The sequence below is a fragment of the Lutjanus erythropterus genome, chromosome 9 (genome assembly GCF_056507025.1).
Source record: "Lutjanus erythropterus isolate fLutEry1 chromosome 9, fLutEry1.hap2, whole genome shotgun sequence".
NCBI lineage: Eukaryota > Metazoa > Chordata > Actinopteri > Lutjaniformes > Lutjanidae > Lutjanus > Lutjanus erythropterus.
The window spans coordinates 22,685,607-22,703,828 of NC_139325.1; the positions used below are offsets into that span (position 1 = coordinate 22,685,607).

General features: G+C 40.6%; 1 protein-coding gene across 1 annotated transcript in view; it reads right to left on the minus strand.

Annotated features, from left to right (window-relative positions):
* The window catches only part of grin2db (glutamate receptor, ionotropic, N-methyl D-aspartate 2D, b), a 71,127-nt gene extending 55,884 nt beyond the window's left edge, over positions 1 to 15,243 (minus strand). The window contains exon 1 of the mRNA XM_084726633.1: positions 14,942 to 15,243. The gene's annotated coding sequence lies outside the window, so the exon portion shown is untranslated. The remainder of the gene's footprint in view (positions 1 to 14,941) is intronic.
* Between the last annotated feature and the right edge of the window lie 2,979 nt (positions 15,244 to 18,222).

The window sequence follows — 18,222 nt, forward strand, 5'->3', positions numbered from 1 at the left end:
CAACATTTTTCCTTAAACACAATGTGTAGACTCATACAAACACAATCCCTGTCAATCATCATTTATGACCCACTAGAAGTGTGTAGTGGCGTCTGTATCTGCAGAGACCCTGCCCTCTGTCTGCATTTTCTCATTTTTCTCGTTATTTTGCTGTGCTCGGGCATTTTGACAACTCAAAATGTCTGTATTTGATGCCCTGGTATCTTTCTTTAGTGCTCACACGCAGGTCAGACAACTTATTCCACCTTTAATATCCAACATACATATGTATAAAAAAGTATAAAGTATATAAAAATAATATCCACAATGTCTTCGCCCATCGTAATGTCTCTATATGGACATAATCGTTTAACAATTCAGTAGACGTTTCCCAACCCTAATGCAAATCACTGCCTGTTTGCTGTGCACTGGCGTTTTTTGTTCCTTGGCAGAAAGCAATTTAAAAAAAAAAAAACATTGGCATGATAAATATTCTTTCTACTTCTTTGTCGTCCCAGGCTAAATATTCTCCGTATGAACTGAAATGTATTGACTGCATATGTTTGCATGTGGGCAGGTGTATTCCTGTTATGTGTGTGCAGGATGCATGTACCTGCTGACCCCTGAAAAACAGTGCTTCCCCCAGAAGGCATAGTGTAATTCAAAAACTGATCACACATGTCTAGTAAGTGCAGTAATGCTTGAAAATGAACTCATGTAACCTGAGAGAAAAATCAGCTTATAAAAATGAAGGCCTGTCAGTTATTTCGCTTTGTTTTGTAACAGCCTGGGCATCTTAAATTATTCACTTTCTCTCTGTGTGTGTGTGTGTGTGTGTGTGTGTGTGTGTGTGTGTGTGTGTGTGTGTGTGTGTGTGTGTGTGTGTTAGTGTGTGCGTGTTATCTTTCAACCCGTCATTCATTTAATCCTCAGGACATTGTAAGCTCACACACACATACACTGTATTTTTATAGAGTTGCACAGACTGCATAAACAACATCAATTTGTGTATGAATGATGCACAGAAATATTTCACTACTGTCTCTATTTTATCTCCTCTCTCCTGTACACACAAATACACCTACACACACACACACATACACACGGACAGACAGTACACATCCATTCAGAAAACATCAGCTACAAATGGTTTACTACCCTCATGAGTGTTCAGACATAAATATCAGTGAGGTCATATGCTTTCATGTGGAAAGGCCAGTGTCTGGGGATCTTGCATCAGGAATTCACCTAACAGAGTGAAGGGTATTATTTCAATAAGCCTAACTGGCACATACAAAGTCAGCTTGAATGAATAAAAATGGTTTTGTAAGGAGACTACATAGTTTGTATGCCCACTGCCAATGCTTGTATAATATAAGTGCTTACTTTGAGGCCGGCCAAGGAGCAAGAATATTTCATTTCCCCACCTCAACACCTGACATCTAATCCAGTGAGGAGCAGAGGTCTGCGGCGCTGCTTCCTGGCCAGCCCCCTCTGCACGCAGGTTGACTATAATACCACATAATTTACTGGGTTTAATGTACATATAAATTGTTTTCTGTAGTTGCTTTTCTTCCCAAATCCTCTGTCAAGTTGTCCTCACAATGCACGACCTCAGGGATTATCTTATTATGTTTGTTTTAAAAGGAATAATTTCTCGCTACTCAACCTTTTACAGGCATCCGGAAACTCTGAGGGCTTTGTGTTTGGGGAAAATAGCTTCAGTATCACAGCGCTATCAATGCAGTGCAATCATCTAAGAATAAACATGCATTCATGCTGTGCATTTACATAATGTACTGTACATTCATGAATGAATGCTTGGTTGATTGTTGCTGAGATTGAAAATCAGGAACAAATTAGATGAAAGATTTTCAGCAGATGTAATGAGACAGTAGAAATAAGTCTGGGAATATTCAGAATTGAGCGGAATCACGTTAAGGCACAGAGCAAAAACTGTGTTTTTTAACAATAACATTAAATGGATTATTCTCATTCCAATCTTGAGCCAGTAGTCGCAAAGCCACAGTGTTGCTCCACTCTGCTTGCACCAGCGCTTCCATTAATTCCCTCATTGATTGGCCAGACACTGGGATCACCTAGCCAGATCTAAATCAGTCACTAATTAAAAGAGCAAGATGAAAAGCAGCCGACACTGCAGCCCTTCAGGACCTGTAAGGTGAAACATTCTGTAACAACTACAAACTAGGAAGCTGCTCAAGACTCTCAGCAGAAAAAAGCAGCTAGCTCTGCATAGTAATGATGCACAATCTTATTCTGAGGATAAACAGATTAAACTGGTGTGGGAAACCTTCACTGATAACTATCGCGCCTTTGTACAAGGTCACGCACAGGCAGATACACACAAACAGATGTGCATGTAGAGACTTTACATGTATGGATGAATGTGTACCGATACTCTGTCACACTTCCATGTATAGGGGTTTGGGAAGAAATTGATTCTTAAATGGATTGTGATTCTCTCTTGCAAGATCATTAATTGATGCAGAAGAATCAATATTTGGGAAATTTTAAACCCAATTCTTAACACCCCTGATAATTTTGCAAGACCGTGCTAAGCATGAGCAACTGCAGACAGTGACTGGCATCTGTAAAGTGGGCAAATTCCAGAAGGGCTGGAAGACTATGAGCCACTTGGGCCTCTCAGAATGGGCCATCATTGCATTTATAAAAATAAGAAATAATCACTAAAAAATATATAGAAATATTTTTTCTTTGATTTTGATTCAAAGCAGACCAAAGCATTTGAGATCAGCCCAACTCTACCTTTTAATAAACACATTCTCCCATACTAATAATAATAATCCCCTTGATGCAGCAAATAGAAAGGCAAAGTGAGGGCAGAAACATAAATCGAGCAGGTTTGAAATGTAATGTCAGGCTAAAAACTACAGAACACCAAACATTAAATTGTTGTCAGCAACGGCATAGTGATTATAGTGACTGTGTTATCATGCATTGTAAGTTTTAACTCCAGCTATTTATGTTAACATTTGGGTGGGGTTCTGTTGATTTTGAAAATAAGGCTGGTCTGTTGCCATTTTTTGTTCCCAGTCTGACTGCAGATGGGTACAATCCAACCAGCACGCCCCGGCTTAAAAGCTAGAGTATGTATGCATTTTGGAGACCTGGACAAGAGCCACACCTGTGTATGGCAGCTGTGTCTAACTAAACTGGCTATAATGACTAAGTGGGTAAAGACAAGTAATAATACAGCTAGAATAGTCTGGTGAGTTCAGAAAATTACATCACTTTAATGCAATACAGCCTTTAAAACCAGGACAAGACAACACTCGAAATGTAACGAAATCTAAAATCTAAGACGATGCCTAAACTCTTATCACTATATTGATTTAATATCGATAAATTATCCAGTATGCACCCAAATGTTTTATAGAATTTTCAGAAAGAGAGAAAGTGAGCTAGTCTCAGGTGCCACATGTTGCTAAAGTCAAGCCGGATTCAGTCTGCTTAAAATCTAATACTGCAATCTCACAGTGTTGTGCAGAGGTTTAAACTCCGTTCACAGCACATCTGGCTTTGCCCCCACTCATAACCAAAGGTGTTAGAAACACTGTCAGCCTATCCTGTAAATGCTGGTAGATCAGTTTGGCTCAGGAAATGCACTCCCATGCAGACAGAAGCCCAACAGGGGAGAGAAATGTGAAGGGTTTTTTTTTTTTTTTCTATGGAGCCTCAGACGATTCTCAGGAGTAAAAGGTGATGAGAGGTTAGTGAAGGGAATGTCAGAACCCCACCGCGATGTCTCAACACAGACGAATCCTGAAGCCCACTAATGCTGTGATGTTTGTTTCGCAGCAACAAATATAAAATATCTGTCTTCTCCTCTTTTTTTTTTAAGTGTTGACACATGAAGCACCAGTATCTCATCAAAGAGGTGTTCGGTCTGTAGTCTGAGATGGCCACAGCTCTTTATGATGGTTTCACATTATTATTGTACAGAATGTAATTACGAGCAGCCGGGAGGAAAAAAAAACTGTTCATGTCATGAGATATCAGAAATTTCTGACAGCTATGAGTTTCTACTTGGAAAAAAGAACTACACTACTGTATGAAAAACAAGTGGCAAAATGGCTGCAAAGCCACCAGTGCTGGCAGTTACATATAAACAAAAGTCAGAGTTAACACTAATTCAATCCACTCAGCTTGTTAGAAATAAACTATACACTGTTTGTGATTTACTTGCTAATGAACCACTAAATATACAGTACGTAGCAGAATGAATGTTGCTAATTTAGGCTTAATTTTATTTATCTGGTGTGACGAACCATCTTGGAATAATGTGTGAACACTCCCAAGTCGGAATATCAAGACATTTTCCAGTTTTTAGGTTTTATATTGTTTGATCATTATGACCATCACAATATTAGCAGACTAAGGAGCTAATTCTCTGTTATGTCTGCTGTTAAGCACAGCGGCACTTATTATTTGAGTTTGGAGTCAAACTGAATGAAAAAAATGATAAATGCAACCTATTTTTCATGTTCTTATGAACTTCTATCCTTGAGACTTTGACAATATTGTTTATATGACATTCATGCCAATAAAGACTATTGCATTGCATTGATTTGAAATTACAACCTTGTGTTTGCAACCATTGTTTTAGGGGTGTGCCATATTGAATTATCAGGATAATTTTATTTTTTTTATATGAATTTAAAAAATGGCAATATTCTGACTAATGACATCAAACTGTTACTCACAGCAACAACAGGTGTGACTGAAAGCCAGCGTAACAGTGCCACAGTACTGGCTCCACAGTGCAGAAGTTAATTCCATACATGGGAGCAATAGTGTGGGAGTGGTTTGGTTACAAAAGATCAGCTGTACAACAAACCTATACAACATGTAAGAGATGCAAAAAGACTGTAACAGCAGAAGTGGCCAACACAACAAACCTTTCACCAACTCAAGCAGAAGCAAGCAGGAGAGTTAAACAGCTCTCCCAAAAATATTTTTTAGTATCATGTCAAATTCAGAATATCATTATTGCAGAGATACTGTGATATTATTCTAGAGTCATATTGCCCACCCCTAATTATTTTAAACATTCAATTACTAACTATACAGGTCGGATGTGAAACGTTCAGCCCCCTAGTGCTTTACTTTTTTCAAATCTGGCCCTTCTGAAAAAGATTAATTGAATAAGCCTGCAGTACTAACTCACAAAATAGTGCATCTTCACAAAGTGACACTACATCCGGACAGTTGTGTGATGGGAACTGTAATCAGCAGTCTTGATATTTGGGTATAGATGACACAGAGCATCCAGTGCCAACAATTGATCTCCGTGCTATTTCCCATCACTGCTCTGTGCAAAATGTGTGAATGAGTATCTGTATTTCCCAAAGCTGAAGCCTTTGATAGAGAATATGCTACAGTTAACACTGAACAGATCGCATAACAATCAACTTGATGAGCCCAGACCAAGGTTGGGGTCATTTATTGGCTCATTCAAAAAAATTAGATTGAAATTGCTATTACATAATTGAAAAGAGAGCATTCACTCCTAATCACCTTTCAGGAGATAGACTAAAGAAGTCTTCCGTGTGAAAAAACGTCCAATTTGAATAATGAAACCTCACAACCTGAATTGAGGACAAATTAATCCCGACCCTGAGTCAGAATACCTGCATTCCAAGCGTATTGTATGCTTCTTTCTTTTTCAGTGTCAAAAACCAGGAGAGGATCTGTGAGACTGTCTCGATTCACAAGGCCAGTTTTAGAAGCCAGAGCTATTTACATGCAGAGATGAGGCACATTAAAACAAGCCTAGGAACATCAAAATATCTTCATCAGAGGCTTTCTTCCATCTCTGCGCTGACATTCCCGCTTCCTTCCTTGTCTTCCCTCCTTGTTGTACTGTAGATAACACGCTGTGCAAATTCCATTCAGGTGCAAACGCTCATATTTGCATTTGTAACAGCTGTATAGTCTGCACCTGTTTATGAAGGAATTCCACATTCAAACTTGAAAGAAAATAGAGCAAAGCTATTTTTATATGAAGTGATAAGGCAATAAAACAGGTTCAACTTTGCACCTGGTACCTGCACCTAGTAAATCCAGCACAGTCACTCCAGTACAAAGCCTACTATAAATGCCAGCTGCTGGGTTCTTTGCGAGGAGAATGACAAAGGGTTTTAACAAAGCTGGCCTTACATGCAGCGCTGGGGAGTCTCACAGATCAGGAGGCATGACACAGCAGCCCAGGGTGACATGCGACATGGGCCGCAGACACAGGCTAACATAGTTTTTATAAATGCCCCCATTTCCTCTTTTTAATAACCACTTATGCTGTCATTTCCTGCCCCATCCATCATGATGAAGGACCGCACCACACTGCTGCAAAACGCTGCACGCCGCAAAACATTCCTGCACATTTCTCTATCCTATTTCATTATTTCTCATCGTCCCCCTTTCCTCTGTTGTGTGTGTGTGTACTCAAATATATACAGTATATTAGGGCTGGTCGATATGGCATAGCCTATAAATAATATCTCGATATTTTTAGGCTCTACTGCAATATAAGATATATCTCAAGATCCACATTTTTTCTAAAATAATATAGCCTACTATAAATTCTCAAATAGTGTAAAGATATGATGAACTTGTACAATATGATGCATTGCTGTAGATTAAACTATCCAACAGTATAAAAAGTAAGAATTAGCTCACCTTTAACATTTACAGCAATAAAATGAATGCAGATGCTATTTGCATCTAGGGTGGAATACTTAATGTAACTATTTGCACTCAGGTATATATAGCCTAGCATGTCGGAGACAAGCACCAAGGTGTCCCTAGCCAACAACACTATGTGCATCCACGGTGTAAACACTAAATATGGTTATTTACACCCACATGGTAGAGACAAACCATGATCTTTTCCTAAACCTAACCAAGTAGTTTTGTTTCCTAAACTTAATCAAACTGCAAGAGAAAGCTGAAAACAAGCTGAAAAACTGTAACTAGTTAGTCAACAAAGTCTTAAAATGTAGTTAGCACTCACTACTAATTTCAAACTAAACTAAAATCTTGATGCTCTCCCAGGACTGGCTTCAAATTCCAGCCTCTCACATGAGAGTTCTGTGCTTAACTCATTCATCTGCTGCAACCTCATGTTTACAGCAAATTTATTGCTATATATATATCTAGCGTATGGAGGTTGGGTGTCAGTAGCTGAACTGCCGCCATGTGCCCGTTCTCACCTGGTGCAAATAGACACTCCATAAAAGGGAACATACACATGATGCCGTAGTAATATAATGTAAAGGGAGCATATATACATAGTAAAACACTAACCTGGACCATTTTACAGCACAAAGACCACTTAAAGAAATTTTGCTATAATAGTCTACTTGCATACTTTTATCTTAGTAAAGTTTAGAGTGCAGAACTTTTACTTGTAGTGGAGTATTTTCAAAGTGAACTGGTTGCAAAAATAAGTCTGATTGTATTGAGTCCTATGTGAAAATGACAAGATTTCTCACTTCACTTATAACCTCGGTAAACAATCAGCTTACAGTCTCAATCACTAATTTTAAATCTACTTCTATACAGCTTGATGTTGATGTTTATGTTATTCACCTAAATTGTTTTCAGAGACATATTTTAGTGTTAGCTGTAATATGAGAAAGATTGTGGCTGAGAAGGACGCCAGAATTTCCCGCTGAACAGATATGCCTAAACCAAGAGCTGCCCAAGTTGCTGTACATCACCCACTAACTCCACGCTCTCATCAGTACTGAGCCTGCTCTGGTGGCGAAAACATAAAGACGGCAACCACTGTAATGCCAAACTTGAGGCTTCAAAATTGTTGTCCACAAGCGCAGTCAGGTAGTTTGCTTTTTGTGAATTTTCTTTCCACCACCACAAAGAAAATCACCATATATCACAGCTGCTAACTAGCTTTTCATGGACCAACTCTGCTGCGAAGAGCACAAGCAGAGACCATAGTAATGTAACATAAACAGGAACTTTTTATTTCTTTTCTGTGGGACCAGGCACAACACACAGCAGTAACTATTTTACTGCAACCCGAGCTTGTCTGCACATTTTATGGCTGATGTAACTACCCCTGAGCAGCGACCAGCAGAAACTCAAATATGATGATATGGTCACCTGCTATATTGCACAATAATTCATATTTGAATATATTCGACATGTCGCCCAGCCCTACGGTATATACAGTACAGTGTCTGTAACTGTGTGGATCCCATAAGCAAGGTCCCAGGGTCCTCTCTCATCCAAAACTGTGACTGCTGTGTGTGTGTTTGTGTGCAACACGGTCTTCATTGTGTGTATATTTTTGGGTATGCTCTCTGTGTGTGTGTCTGTGTTTGTGTGTGTGTGTCTGACTGCATACCCATGGGTATCTGCCTGAACGTACTTCCTGAGTGTGTGTGTGTGTGTGACTGTGTATTGCATGCAGCCATGTGAAGCTGTGTGCCTGCTAGCTGCCTCCAGACTTGTATTCCCAAAACAAGCCGCAGGGCTTTGGCTCAGGTTTGTGTGTGTGTGTGTGTGTGTGCGCGCACCTGTTTGATAGCGACTGTGTGCAAGGAGTGCACATTAAATTCTCCCTCAGTGGTGTGTGTGTTCATACCTGTCTGTGTGATTTTGTTTATGAATGTGTCTGTCTGCCAGCCCGTCCATCTGTCTGTCTGTTTCTGTCTCCACCTGTTTGTTAAATGACTTCCTGTCATTCTGTCTACAGTACAGTACAGTACAGCGTGTGTTCAACTGTTTTTGCTCGTCCTGCTCCAGAGTTGGACTGTATCTGGGCTGGGGGCAGCACCTCAGGGTTGCCAAACCATAGCAGCTGCCACCATACTGAAAAGAAACTCTCGGAGTTCAGATGAGAGATCTAAGTTTCTACAGCATAATGATTTTCTTTTGATATCAGTTCTTATCATACTGTGCAATACTTCATTCTGAAAAACTGCATTTTCATCACACCCAAACCAGCACTTGTACCTCCACCAGCAACTGGTTACTACTGTAATTCAGTGTCTGAATGCAGCTTCTCTCTCTCTGAGAGACACACAACTCTCTGAAAACTTGTGGTGAACTGAGCTACACAAATTATGCCCAGTTTCCCATTATGGAACTGATCATTTTTGTTTTTCCAAGAAACTTGTCATAGCCAAATGCATCATAATGTCACTATTACATCTAATTAGTGGAAGGTACTTTGAGTTGTCACTGATGGCTTGGCAGCTGTGACAGAACCCATCAGCAGAGATTTGCTGTACCTTCACTAATGTTACCAGGACAGTTTTTTGCTAATGCTGATGAGCAGATACTGTTCAGGGTATTACAACTATTAAATACAGTGGAAATCACTTACAGTTATCATGTCTGCACAGGTCAAATTTATCACTATAAGCACTTGATTGTTATTACCAGTTTTTTCTTTTCCTTTATTTCTCATGCAGATTGCAAACTAATTGACATTTGTGTATTTATTACTTGAATATATATTCATAAAATGGACAGCTCCACTATTTACTGAATCTCATTGGCTGTTTCAAAATATTGCTGACCTGTTTCAAATGATTACTGAACAAATTAAAGTCTGTGTCAAAGAAAAAGGGAGTATGTCTTCCAAATACAGCATACATGTTCAAAAATCATTGCTGAAAACATGTGAAAAGACTGAGAACTATGTAGTACTGAATTAGACCAGTAAAGTGTTGTTCATGATTTCTGTGTTCAGGACTTTTTGGGCAGACCTGAAACATGGCTTGTTGACGTGCTGGAGACATGGTCCCTCAACACTATATAAGCCCCATGAACCGATACGCGAACAATACCGCACAACCTCCGGTCAGTTACGAGCAACTCTCTCAGTCGAAATCAGCCCAGCAGTTGACGCCAGCTCACTTCAGTTCCAACAACCTTACCATCCTACCTAAAATACCATCCTGTCACCGTCCTCTGGCTCTGGTGGCTCAGACATGTCAGGACATGTCCAATAAAGCAAGACACAGCATCCATGTTTCAGGTCATTTTCAGTTCATGGTGGTCTTTGACACTGATGCACGGAGCTAACTAAGTTCAAGATTATTTTCTGAAAATTACATGATTTCAACCTCAAATTTAAATAAAGGAATTAATAAGTCTTCTCTCTAACTCTCCACCACTGTGTGCAAGGCTGCAACTGACTGTTTAAAAAAATTATTAATAAATCTACAGGTAGTCGTTTAGTCAATGAAATGTCAAAAATAGTAAGAACATGTCATCACAGCTCTCCAGATTCCATTGTGATGTCTTAAAATATCTTGCTGTCTTTGCCCAACAGTTCAGTGACAGTTAACAATGGCACAAAACCTTCACATTTGAGAAGCTGGAGCCAAAGAAATATTTGGCACTTCATGTTGTTGTTTTTGCTTGAAAAATTTCTGAAAAGATGAGTCAAATATCAAAATTGTCACTCATTATTTTTCTGTTGATCAACCAATCAATTAATCAACTACTGGATCCCAGATGTCTCCTCAAAGTCTGGTTCACGTGGCACACATCATCAATCAAATGATATTGGCTTTGTCACTGAAGCAACCTTTACCCTTCTGAATTGTTACACCTTTAGAGAAATGAACTGTTATTTCTTCTGTCATTAAAAGAGACAGAATGTACTGTCAACTGTTTGACTCCTATCTTAAACTGAATTTTCAGTTGTAGATGTATGGAACCGTATTTTATTAACTGATAAAAGTTTAGTTTTAAGTAGAGCCACACAATTAATCAAAATATTAGCAAAGCTGCACTATGGCTGAGTACAATATCCAAATCACAGAATCTGCTATTTTTGGACAACATTGTAATGAAGTGCTGCAGAGCTGCAGAGGTGACCCTGCCTACAAATCTTGTTCTCCAGATGTAAGAGTATGTGTGAAAAGCACATTTGTTGGTACACATCCCAACAAATGTCACATCATCATGATTTTTATAGTTTTTTTCTTTTTTTTCAGTTAAAATGAAAATTACAATGTAAATAGACCATGCCCAATAATCGTTATAATTCATTCATTCATTCATTCATTCAGTCATCATTATTTTCTTTATCTTGCATGATTTCAAGTTGAAATTTAAATACATGCAGTAAATAAAGGAGTTCACAAATCTTCTGTAGCTCTTATCTACTGCTATATGTAGAACATTTTTTTAAATTATTGGTTAATCCTCAGATAATTGTTGGATCATGGAAATGTCAAAAATAGTCAAAACTCAAAGGTCTTACATGCCTTGTTTTGTCCGACCAACAGGCCAAAGCCCAAAGATTTTCAGTTTACAGCATAGCCGATAAATATAAACATTGGAGAATCTGTTCACTTTGTGTTTGCTTGAAAAATGTCTGAAAAGATTCATGACTAATCAGAATCGTGGCTAATTATTTTCTCTGTCAATCAGCTAATCAATTAATCAATTAATAGGCCCCAGATGTCTCCAAAAGGTCTGATTCACTTAACACACATCCGCAATCTAATGATACTGGTTTTGTCACTGGAGCAACCTTCACCCTTGTGATTTTCTTCATCAGCAGTGGTTTTCAAACTGAGGTCCGGGGACCAGCGGGGGTCCTTGAGTGTGTTGTTGCGGGTCACCAGCTAAAGGAGGAATAGAACATTTTATATTTTATCATATTTTTCGGAAGTTGGGACAACAAGGGAAGAAATGGGGTTTGCTGTTTTGATTGATTATAATTCATAGTGATTCTAGTTTGATCTTTGACTATGAAGAATTAACTTCAAACCTCAAAAAAAAAGTCTGTGTTGTGGCAAGCAGCATGGAACAGGATCCAGGAAGTAGCTCTTAGTGACGTCAGCCGCTTAAAGACATTCAACATAAGAGACAAGCACGCAAAAATATGCTAAATACAACATGAAACAGCCACCTCACTAATAGTTAAAACTATAGACCAGCACAAAAATAACAATTACCAACATAAAGCACCATGTTGGAGCATATATGATGCCATCCACATGATGTCTTTTTGAGGCATGTCTGTGCTTATTTCAGCAACACAATGCCAAGATGCATTCTGCGTTCTGAACTCATTAACTTCTCAGTCAAGCATTAGGCATGATGGGAAATGAAGGCAGTATTTTAGACTGGGGAATGGCTTTCACATCATTTGACCTATACTAGTGATATAATTTGCTTAAGAAAAGATTTTAGCGAGTTTATTTGTGAGAGTCAGAGCAGTGTTATTTGTGTTTGAGTTTCTCAGGCAGACAGGGGGTCGGGGTCGTGATCACCAGCCTCATTATTCTGGGGGGTCGCAACTGGAAAAGGCTGAGATTCACTGCTAGAACCAAATTGTTATTTCTTCATTAAAATAGGCAGAATACACTGTCAACTGTTTGATATTTATTTTAAAGTGACTTTTCGGTTACAGATGTGAGAAACTGTAATTTATTACCTGATAACTGATCAGGTTTCAGGGATCATCGAGCTGCAGTTTTTTGCTTTTATTGGTGTTTACAGTCAATTAATGTTTAAAAGTGCTTCAATCCAAAACAAAGTCAATTCATGCATTAAATAAGAGTGTGCAATTTAGACTTAAGTGCTTAATTTTAGAGACGAGTCAATCTGATAAATTGTGTCCCCTGCTGATTTCAATGGAGGGCGTTCTCTCCTGAAATTATATGGATTTATTTAATGAGCACTAGTCAGAGATGAATGTTATTGGAGAAAATATAGATTTGTAGTTAATGGGTTTGATTTTCTTCAAGAATTTTACATAGTAACTGATCAAAATATCCCACATCACATGACAGCCCTGTTCTTGGCTCACCACAGCTCCAGGCCACAACACGTTCATCAATACAAGCCGGCACAGAGTCCAGAGAAGAACGTTGGGAGAGGGGAGTACTGTAATCGCTCCAAAACACCAGCCTCTGATCTTGTTAAAGACTAATTGATGTTCTATGTTAACGAGCTTTACCTTAATTAGTGGTATTAAAAAGAACAGTGGGTGCCACGTGTGGAGAGAGGGGTGGGAGAGGGGGTTCGGGTGGGCGGCAGGATTGAGGAAACTATCCACTAATGTTGCATCAAACAGCTGATGAAAGGGGAGGCGGGAGAATGAGAGGGAAGAGGAAACTGTGCAGAGGAAGTCACAGGTTGCAGGGGTGAGGAGGAGAAGAGACGGAAAGGATTGAGGCAAAGAAGAAACAGGGGGATTGGCAGAAGAAAAGAGAGACAAGCGAGGGGGGGATTGAGCTAAGCTCGAAGGTTTTCTGTGCAAAAGTCGGTGAATCAATGAGGTGAAATTGATGAAGAGCAGGGGGCTGGAGAAAACAAGCACACAAATGTTGACTCTATTCCTCTCATCTCCTCTCCTGTGCCTCCCAACCATGTCCCCCCTCTGATATTCAATTCCAACCACCTCTCTCTTTACTCTCCCCCCTTCGTTCTGCTGCCTTTCCAATCTCTCACCCCTTCTCTCCACCTCCTCCTTCCTCACACCTTCTCTCATCTCTCGCTCCCTCCACACCTTCTGTCTCTCTCATCACCTCTTCCCCTCCTCACCCCCCCTCACCCTCCCCTCCTGTCTACCCCTACTCACAGCTGGTACAGTAGCTACAGATCTCTCTGGGCGACTGTACGACAGATCGGCAGAGGAGAAGGGGGCTGACACTGAAGGCAACACTTCTTTACGGGCAGCAGTGCATGCAGTACTGCAGTATACGTCTGTGTGTGTGTGTGTGCGTGTGTGTAAATTTCACAGCGCTTGCGAGGGATAAAGTGAGTCGAGCAACGTCACCTGTGGGTGAAAAGAGCTGATTGAAATGGATATCAGCTCCAAAACACCCCACAGAAATGGGAAAACAAACAGCACATTAATTCCAATTTCCATCTGGATAAATGCATCCAGTGGCCTCTCACAGTGCAGGCCAATAAATCTGATCACTGCAGCAAAACACTGTTGCTTTCCATTCACAGGTCAACAGTATGAAGCTCTCCACTGGTGGCCTCTCTATGGTCCAAGGCCTTTCTTGTTTTGATGTTTGCACCTGCTTCTCCTCTATTAAACTACTGCAAGGAAAAAACAAAAGTTATTTGGGTGCCCAAAGGGGGTGCAAATTTAGAAATCTACCTACAAAGTGAACACTCCTTCACCCAGCAGGAAAAAAAAACACAACAAAAACCCGCCTGTTCCAGCTGTCTGAGAGTGTTTGAGGCAAAGTCAGCCCGTTGGGGAAGATTCCTCGGTGGCAACAAGAGGGATAACTGCGCGCTGCCTTCCATACGCCCAAATATTCAGCGTATCGGGGGATATAAATAGATCAAGAGGGGGGAAAACTGATCGGCAATCTTGCGGGCTTAGCTTAGCACACACACACACTCACACACACGCACTAACATTGACCACGCAGGGCTGAGAAAATGAGCATCAACAGATATGATCACCTCAATTAATACATCCGCAGCAGCAGAGAGCGGAGTGAGGAGGAAACTGCAGCCAGCGCCGGTGTTTAAACACTTAAACGGAACCAAAACTCTGTCTTTATTAATAATGCATGGAAAATTCTTGGCAGACAAAATCTTATAGCCTAAAGGTTGAGTCTATATGACTAATTGAACTGCCGGTGTGTATCATTAGAATATCTGCCGGCTGCCGTGAGGAACCTATGCGCTGTGAGTTTCCAGGCGCAGCAATGACAGAGGGGTCAAAGCCCCGGTGCGACCGGCCGTTTCCACCTCTCCATCCCCGGCCATCCATCTCTCCATCACAGGCGGCCGTACAGATGCCGACACCCGAGCCCCCTATCCCCCTGTCTCAATGACGCGTAGCACCCTCTCACTGCCCGAGCCGCAATTAATCCAACACAGAGTCTGTGAAGAAGCAAAGGAGGAGGAAAAAAAAATGCCTCCGCACTGCAAAAAACATCACTGAAATAAATGTACTTACTGTTTTTCACCAGCCTGTCCCCCCTCTTTTCCTGCGTCCCTCCATCTCCATCCTTTTTCACATCCTTCCTTTTTGAGGTATCCGTTTTGCGGGTGTCCCCCCCTTCTCTCTTCTTCTTCTTCTTCTCTTCCACCGCCGCCACTGCCGCCGCCGCCACCACCACCACACACACACACGCACACACACTCACACACACACACGGACACGCACGCTGGGAAAAATATATATCTAAATATATATATGCTCTACATGTATTCAATTTCTCCGATTTTTTTACCTCTCTCCCTCTCTCTCTCCTCTCCTCTCTCCTCACACACTCTCTCTCCCCCTCTCCCTCTTTCCCTGTTCTTTTGTTAAAATTCAGTATATGCGCCCCGTCACCTAGCAACCGTCAACCTCCCTCCCTCTCTCTCGTTTCCTCCCCCCCTCCTCCCTCCCCCTCCCTCCCCTCTCTCCATCACTGGCGACACGTGTTGAATGCTAAACTTAGCGGTCCGGAATAAAATTAATAAAGGGATGGACGCTCCATATCTCCCCCTTTTCTCTGCCTGTCCCTCCTCACTCTCCCGCGTATCATACTGCAATATAAATATTTACTAGAACCACTCAGCCCTCTCATTGCCCCCCCCCCCCCCGCACCTCACCCTCCCACCTCTCTTGCGTCCCTCCGCATTTCCCCCTCCCTCCCTCCTTCCTCCCCTCCATCCATCCATCCATCCATCTCTGGCTCCCTCCCTGCATCCCTCCCTCGCCGTCCTTCCCTTTTTCTCCTGCCTCCTATCGCCTCTTTCTGCTTCTCCAAGCAAAACAGAGGCGCCACACCACCAGCGTCTGTGGATCCACATGTGAGTGTCACCCTTTTTTTTTACATGGAGAAACTGCAGAGAGAGCGTGCCCGTGTGTGTGTGTGTGTGAGTGTGCGCCTGTGTGTGTGTGTGTGTGTGTGTGTGTGCCTTCATGCGTGCGCGAGTATGAATGAGAAATCCATACTACAGTAGCATGTCAGGGACCATGTGTGAGCAGCCTGCAGAGAGCGGAGCAACATGCAGCTCCTTTAGTAAACTCCTGATGTTTTAACTCCAAAACTGAAATTAAATATTTATTATAAAAAGGAGAACTTTTTATAACCATTTGTTGAAGAGAAATGCTACAGTGGGAAGTGCTGGATTATATCTTGTTTACAATGCTCTTGTATCAAAAGATGTATCTCTGGGGGATGCAGGAGGTGTAAAGTACATTAAAGATCCAGGGCGTAAGATTCATGAGGACGTGTTGGCAGAATATGACAGAAATGGAATATAATTTGCACAAGTATGTTTTCATCAGTGTGAAATCACCTAAAAATAAGAACTGTTGTGTTTCGTTACCTTGAAATAAGCCATTTATATCTACAGAAGGAGCGGGTCCTCTTGTATGAAGGCCACCATGTTGAACTGCCATGTTTCTACAGTAGTCTGTAGTTTCTCCTACACACTTGCAAGGAGAGAGTGACATGACTTAGCTGAAATCTGCAAGCTCACCACATGCAACTTAATCCTGCATTCGTCCTTTAAGACTGGGTTGCACCAACAACGCTTAATCTAATCCAAGATTAGCTATACTCAGAGTAAAAGTTTTAGTAAAACTAAGTATAAAATGAGTAAATCCCTTTTTACTGTAAATTTAAGCAAGCTCTGTACAAAACGTAAAGACTAATCTCTGTTAAGTAAATCTAGATTTATTGATGAACTAAATACAAGCCAAACCACAATTATAGAGTTTAATTAGTGTGGAAATGCCTGATTACCCAAATTAAAATAAATCGATCAATTTGAGTGTGTTTGGTAGGAAGTATAAAAGAAGGGGGAAAACCATTTACTTTAAGCTGCTCTATATTGTTATTATTATATACAACCTAATGTTACATTGTGTGCTAGCTAGCTTAAAAGTTAATCAACGTTTAGGAAGACTGGGGATTGTAGTAACATTTTTTGTTGGAGCATCAGTAACTTTGGATGTTCATGCTAGATCTGTCAAACTTTGGTTCATGGTTCACATATCTGTCTTTTACAAATAAAATTCAACTGGACCACAATCACAGATTGTGTGATACAACAAGCAATGTTGCTACAGCCTACTCCACCACTGGAATGAGTTATAACCAGCAGGCAATTTGTGTTTTTTAGCAGGAAGGGATGAACCTGATTGGTTTTGTTAACTTGCAATTAACTGATCCATGAACAAATTTTGTAGATATATAGTTTAGAGAATAATATACCGACAGAGTGGTGGGACTCCTTGGATATACAGCCTAGTTAGGCTACTAATATTTCAGAGCCATGGTCGGGACCATAGATTCTAACTTGCACAAACCTCAGTTAGATAAAGGATGAATAAGTCAGGCTAACATATTCAACTGAACAACCGATCTGCCCCTGTACTCTTTCTGCAATGAGAGGATGAAGGGATGGGACAGCAGTTTAACAAGCAGGATACTTTTGGTCATTTTGCTAACACATGGGATGGCATTGCCCTGATCCCCCCTCAAATCACCTACTGGTTGTAACACTAGCTAGGGATGAATGTAACAATTAGAGGCAATTTGCTGATTTAAGATCCACACTATCCAACTTTATTGAAGGATAAAGGATAAACAGTTTTGAATAAAGTGAACAACTGGAAGTGACACAAAACACTTTGTGTGTGTTCACTGTATTCCTAAATGTGCATGTGACACATAAGGGTTCAATCACTGTCACACTTGTGCCACATGGAGATGACTGAGCCTACAGTGCTGCTTTGTGGGCTCAGAACAGACAATGTACACACCTGACCCACAGTTGGTTTGGTCTTGAGTTTGCAATCATCATTTTAAGAACCGTCACAGCTATCCCCGCCCCAAGCAACCCTTACATAGGCTGTAAGCTAGCATTAATACAAAGCATCAAATGAAAGTAGAGAAAACGCTGCTTTAAGTTATGTGAGTCAAACTTTTGTACATAGAATACAATGAACACTAGGCAAAAAATAATCATGATGTTAAGGTCTTACCTAAAAATCAGATTTTTGGTCATAAACTCCACAACGTTGCTTACAAGGACATGTCACTTCTCCTGTGAGCTCATAAGGGAAATAGGAGCGCATGACACTGATGACATCACACAAATTAATGAAGCAACATGGCAAAATAATAGAAGATTAAAAAACAAACAGCAGCACAGAAAAAAGACAGAAACTGCAGTGAAAGAAACTGGAGTGAAAGAAAGAAGAGACACATAATAAAACTCAATTGGATTGAAACC